The sequence below is a fragment of the Dermacentor albipictus genome, chromosome 3 (genome assembly GCF_038994185.2).
Source record: "Dermacentor albipictus isolate Rhodes 1998 colony chromosome 3, USDA_Dalb.pri_finalv2, whole genome shotgun sequence".
Lineage (NCBI taxonomy): Eukaryota > Metazoa > Arthropoda > Arachnida > Ixodida > Ixodidae > Dermacentor > Dermacentor albipictus.
The window spans coordinates 118,130,364-118,136,485 of NC_091823.1; the positions used below are offsets into that span (position 1 = coordinate 118,130,364).

The 6,122-nt window shown below is 44.6% G+C and overlaps 1 protein-coding gene across 1 annotated transcript in view; it reads right to left on the bottom strand.

The window, feature by feature from the left end:
- LOC135915608 (scoloptoxin SSD43-like) overlaps positions 1-6,122 on the bottom strand; it is an 86,010-nt gene that overhangs the window by 62,434 nt on the left and 17,454 nt on the right. The gene's annotated exons all lie outside the window — the stretch shown is intronic.

Genomic DNA, 6,122 nt, shown 5'->3' on the forward strand with positions numbered 1-6,122 from the left:
TCTGGCTGTGCCTCACCTGTCGTTCCTTTGCTTGATGCGTTCTTCTTCCCAGACGGCTGTGTCGCTCCCTTGACCTTGTCAGCCCAAGTGGCCCGCTTGACGGACTGGGAGCGAGACCGGGATCCCGATCTGGAGGAGCCTTGCCTCGGTTTGGGTTCTCTCCTTCTCGAGCGTGAGCGCCCTCCGGATAGAGATCGGGTACCTAGGATGGAATCGCTCCGCGCAGCTGGTGCAACCGACGAGATGTCGCCAATTACCTCGGTGACGTCAGATTCTTCGTCCAGTTGTGCCTTCCTTGCTCTTTGTCGGCGTCTTCGGCGTCGGCATCGTACGATGTACGGGATTTGATAGCGCTTTTTGCACGTTCGGTCTCCGGTGACGTGGGGCCCACCGCACGCCTCGCACTTGGGGGTGCATTGATGTTCTTCTTCGTTGTCCGATTTTGCTTTTCCGCAACCGCGACATTTACCTCTCTCTTCCTCGCTGCTGATGCAAACGTCGGCACGGTGGCCTACGTGGCCGCAAGCATGGCAAACGTCGACTTGGCGTCGGTATAAAGAACATGGCAACAAGGCTGTGCCGCAGATCACGTGGTTGGGCACGCGCATGCCTCTGAATAAAATCACGACTACGTGTGAGTCCTTGATTCGTCTGGCTTCTAGTGCCGTGGGATTTCTTTCATTCACAATCATGTTTCTGAGCGTGGCTTCATCGTGACAGGGGTCGATGTGCCTTATTACGCCTTTGCACGTATCTTCGGGGGCGGCGACGTACGCCGAGACTTCGTAGGCGCCATACTTGGTATGGATTTTATGTAGTCTCGCATAGGCCCTCGCATTAGAGGCGTGCGGAGTGGCGATGATTAAAATATTCTGTACCTTGTTTGGGCACACGGTGTCTTCCTTCGTTTGATGTTCAGGTAGGGCCGCCGCCATGGCCAGGGCTTGAGCGAGCAGTACTACGTCGGCTTTTGATACGTCGAGGCCTCCCTTGGGGCGCACGATAACCTTGATCTGTTCCTTCGGGAGCTTCGGAAGTCGCGAAGCTGCCGTTACTTGCGACAACAGACTTTTAGCCGGTCCCTTGGCAGTGCGGTAGCCAGCCGTCTTGTTCACGGTACCACGTTGGCCATCTCGTAATGGCGGCCTCTTCGTCTCCTGCTTTTTACGGTTGCTGAGGGCAGTGATCCACCCCGCACCGTTGAGATCTGCTTGGGTTACGTCCATGCCTTCCACAGTTACGACTTCGGGCATTGCGTCGCTTTCGATGAACGCACGTGTCGTCGCTTCAGTCGCGCACAGAGACGGGAAAACGCGAGCGTGGGACTGCCTCTACAGGCAGGCCTGCCTGCACCGCCGCGCCGAGAGCAGGCTGTGCCCGTTAGGGCTAGCTCCCTCGTCGGCGTGATCGTAGAGCGAAAGCCTCAGAATATGGCGAAAAGTCCACCCACCGATAAAACTCTGGCATCGGTGGATTCCTTGAAACTTGGCGGTTCCGGTGAGGTATATATATCCAAGCTTCTTCTTGGAAAGACGCCCAAAAATATTTAAGAACGCGGGAGCCGACGTGGATACGTCTGCACTGCTCGGCACCTCTTCTTCTTCCCCAGATACCTCGAGTAAAAAAGTTTTTTTACATTCATTGCCTAGATCCTCACCCACATACCCAGAGACATTAAGCACAATCCACACTACTGGCTTTTTGCTAGAGTCGCCTTCATCAGCTGAAGTGAATTTCTTCTGTAGTCAGTCAGGCCGCTTGTTAGACGAGTCGAAATATTTCTGATAATCTTGTGCTCTAGCTTTATGTATATCACTGTTAAGCTTACTTCTGTACTTTCCCGACTTCTCCAAAGCGTCCATGTCCCTAGAGACAATCAAAAAACGGTAGAGCTCATTTTTTATTTATATGCCCCAGTGCATATGCGAGAAAATTCACGAGTTCCTTGCTATCCTGGGTGTCCGTTTTATATTTCAAATAAAAGTGACGTTTATATATTGAGCAAAATTTGTGTATAAATATTCGTTATTAATTTTTGTGTTTTGTTCGGAAAGGAGAGAATTGCAATCTTCATTAAATATCTCTGTGCAAAATTTCTCTAAAGAAGTTTGTCTAATTGCCAGACAGGACACAAGAGAAGAGAACTGCACAACACGATCGCCGAGAATCCGCTGAAGGCAGCACTGAGGCGAAAAGAAGAAATAACACACAAAACTCATCTGCGCAATGGTTTCACCACGTGTCAGTCGGGTACATGTGCCGGTCTACGTGCGAGATAGCTGTTAAGGCACTTAATCTCTTCCTTATGTAAAGTAATCGAAGGCTGACTCAGGCACGCACTTCCACCATTATATATATGCCATGCCTCTACCATAGGGCGCGTACCTTCATTCTTGTGCCTGTACAATATCGCGCATTCATCTAACTCTGGCGTGCAGTTACAATCTTGGCAATGTAGGGAAAGATTAGAAGACGATCCACAGGTTAACGACCTTTTATGTTCCATTAACCTCTGATTGATACACCGCCCCGTTTGCCCTACGTACAGCTGGTCACAGCTGGTCACAGTAGGTGCGGTCGGTCGCTCTTCTATCCTCTTTAAGTCGGTATTATGCGACAACATGAGTGCTGCAGACATAAAACTGTGTCTCGCTGTGCTTTAGCCAGGTGCGCTTTGGTTGTCTACTTGTCCAGCTAGCCAAAATACTAAGGAGCCAATAGTGAAACATGTGCCCTCGACTATTTTCTGACATTAAATTGCAGACAATCGAAACGAACTATGCAAATTCAATACTGAACCTGGCACAGTTTTTTCTCTGTTCAACGAAAGGCACTAAAAGTAAACACGCGCAACTATTGTCATATTATTTGTTCCTATGGATGGGCAGCGCAACCCGGACGAAGGACGAGAGGAAGTACACAGTACGAGTGCAGTGTACTTCCTCTCGTCCTTCGTCTGGATTGCGCTGCCCACCCATAGGAACATGTTCAATCACCAACTCGCCCAGCTTGCCGTGTTAATTCATGTTATTTGTATTTTTTGTGACCATTGTCAACTTCACTACTCGCCACTATAAAGCCAAGAGCGTGTAAACTACAGCTTGCGATATTGTCTGCTTACAGAGGATATTTTAATCATTAGCTTCATAATATTCTTAGTTGTTTTCTGCCTTAACATCCAATTCAATGTGGCTAATCTGATACCAGAAGCACCAATGCAAACAAGTTTTATTCAAGGGTGCATCAGCCTGTACAAGTGCCGAAGCCTGTTACACAAATAATGGAAGGAGTAAGATGCGACTACTGACCAATAGGAAACATCACGACTTGAGTTGAAATAGGTTTTTGTGGAGGAAGCCCAATAACTACATGAAGGATGAGATTCAAGGCATACTCATGGGTTGTTACAAGGCACATCTATATTTGTGTGTGCTCTTTAAAAGACTATGACTCTCTAAGGAGTGTATCGCCTGAATAGTCCGCAACTTTTATTTATTGCGTACATGTGAAATTTTGTCAAGAAACTCACTGTATGGGTTGATGTGTCAACACCTGTTACATTCTTCTAGTCTTTCTTCAGCACTGGCGGCTGAATATTTTTGAAGCTGCTTCTTTCTTTGTTAGGCAAGGATATATGCGCAATGTTTTACTGGTAATTGTAAGATCTTGACATACGTAATATGATGAGTACTAACACTACAAAACCTTGTCCTTTGATATGATCTGCGGGTAAACACGACCATGTTGATTTGTATTTTTAATGTCTAATTGCATATGTTACAGAGCATATAAATTTTATGGGGTTTTCATCTTAATATGTGCGAACGAGACGTTCAAAAGCTCGAGACATTTTATTTTATATAGTTAATCCTCATCAAGCATCAGGCAGCATAATCTTGTATTTCCTAGCAGCCATTAGGCAAAATCCCTTTTTTTGCTTTTAGAGGTGCCGAGCTGAAGCACTCTTACTACGTGCTCCATATGTTCGGAGCCGCTTGCTTGTCAGGGTTTGTGATAGTTATTTTCCTGAACAGTTCAACTTTTTTATTAAAGCATCTTAATACCCATGTTAATGCCAATGATAGCTTCGCAACAGATGCCAGTGTCAACTATAAACATAAATAGTGGGCGCACTATTCACTGTGTTATCGCTGAGCTGTTTTACGCGCATAAAACATTTGAAACATATTACATCTATAGGCAGTAAATTGGTTTTGCATAGGGATGCTTCTTGCTACTTTTCTCTGGCACAAAAGGCATAATTTATTATTCCCAGTGCTGGCACATTGCTATATACTCATTGGTGACCTTTTACCAAGTTCTTTTCGAAAGAAATTTCTAATGAGGTTGTACTAGAAGTGCATCAGTGAAGGAAAATTAAATCAATCACGACTTTCTTGAATTCTGTTTTACATTTCACTTCATTTTCTTTTAATTATGATCAGTTTTTCTTTATGGATATGGTCGGAATCTGGTTAAGCTTTGCCAGTTCTTAGTGCTACAAAAGGTGTTGTAGGCGTACAAGAACGCACTATAGTATCAGCAAATGAACTATGCTGTCAAGCGAAGAGCACACAGAAGCATCAGCATATTTTATGGACAAATGGGTGAATGCTTCGGTTTCTCATATGGATTGTGAAAAAGACACAATGATGGTGCTCTCTCGCCAACTATCCTAAGTCTGTCGCTCTCTGTTATTTGCATTCTCGTGCTTACGCTTATGCGAAGAACGTCTATGTACTAGAGACAGGGTGTGCAAGGCTTTACCATTAGTAAATTCCGCTCCTGATGCCATCCATTTCGGTTATTCTCACGTATACTTAACATACAAATTATGGATATATCAGAAACTTTACAAAAGAAGTACTTGCGTTCCGTTGCTAGTTTGCAGTATAATTCACAGGTCCGACTTGATTGAGAAACTAAAATGTAGTAAGCATTGTCTAGTTCTATATGTACCAAGCTTTAAAAGCTTTTAGATATGCAGGTATTCAAGAACGCATGCACATGCTAAGCTCAGCAAATTTCAAACGAAAATTCTCGTCTATCAAATTACACTAACCACTGGTACAAGTGCAACATCATTCGCTACACAGTGTACTAAACAGGTTTACATGGACGCACGAAACTTCACTCGCTCCATGAGGAAAGGCGATGATAAAAATACTAGGTTGACTGTACAGCTTAGTAACGTTCTTTCATATTGTAGAGATATTAAAGTCCTTAAAACACATTTGCAAAATTTGTAGTTTTGTATTCTTTGCAAGATGTTACTTGCAATCTCCAGCACCGTAGTTGCGGCCTTCATGCTTTATAGGGTGGTGGTTGCAGTCACGCTGCCGCAATGAAGCTTTTTCCCGACTATCCTTGTCGCTTATATACCAATTTGGTGTGTTTTGGAGTGGCGAAAAAAATAAACTTGAAGCTTCTGCCATACAGGGTGTACGTGTGCTTTGAATGTTTTAATTGCTGCTACTTCAAGAGACCCTGAGTGACATTGCACTAGGTGCGCCCCGATTGCTGGACATAACTATTATGAACTCTGCTGGAAACGGACGGTTGCCAGAAAGTCTGACTTCTATTATGTTTGTGAAAAGTTGTTGCTCCATGGTAATACGTAAATTTCACTACTCACTTCGCGTATGTAATAAAAATGGTAATAAAATCAAAGTACTCATTTGTCAGAACTGCGGACCGGTCAGTAGGTAAGTACGCCAAAATGCAGTGGACGCACGGCATAGTCTCCGAACCACGACCGTTATAGTCCTTAAACCGAACAGTCCATCAAGACACACAATGTCTTGTCTTCTGCACCAACAGAGAAGCTTGCAAGTGACGTTCCGGGATGTTGCAACAGAGCATTTCGATAAACACAATAATAGCTCATGTTTTTTTGTGTTCAGCTGGGAACGTTGTATTCCAGCTGGGAACTCAAAATTGCAGGAATAGATGTGGAAACCAGGGAAGTGATCGTGTGATGGCAAAACAACATAGCATGGGCAGTGGAGAAAATTGCTGATGCGATGTTACCTGTGTTCACACTTATCTATTGAAAGAAACTGGCAATTTCCACTGTTTGTACAGTTTGACGATGATCGAGCATCTCATTGTTCTCATCTAAC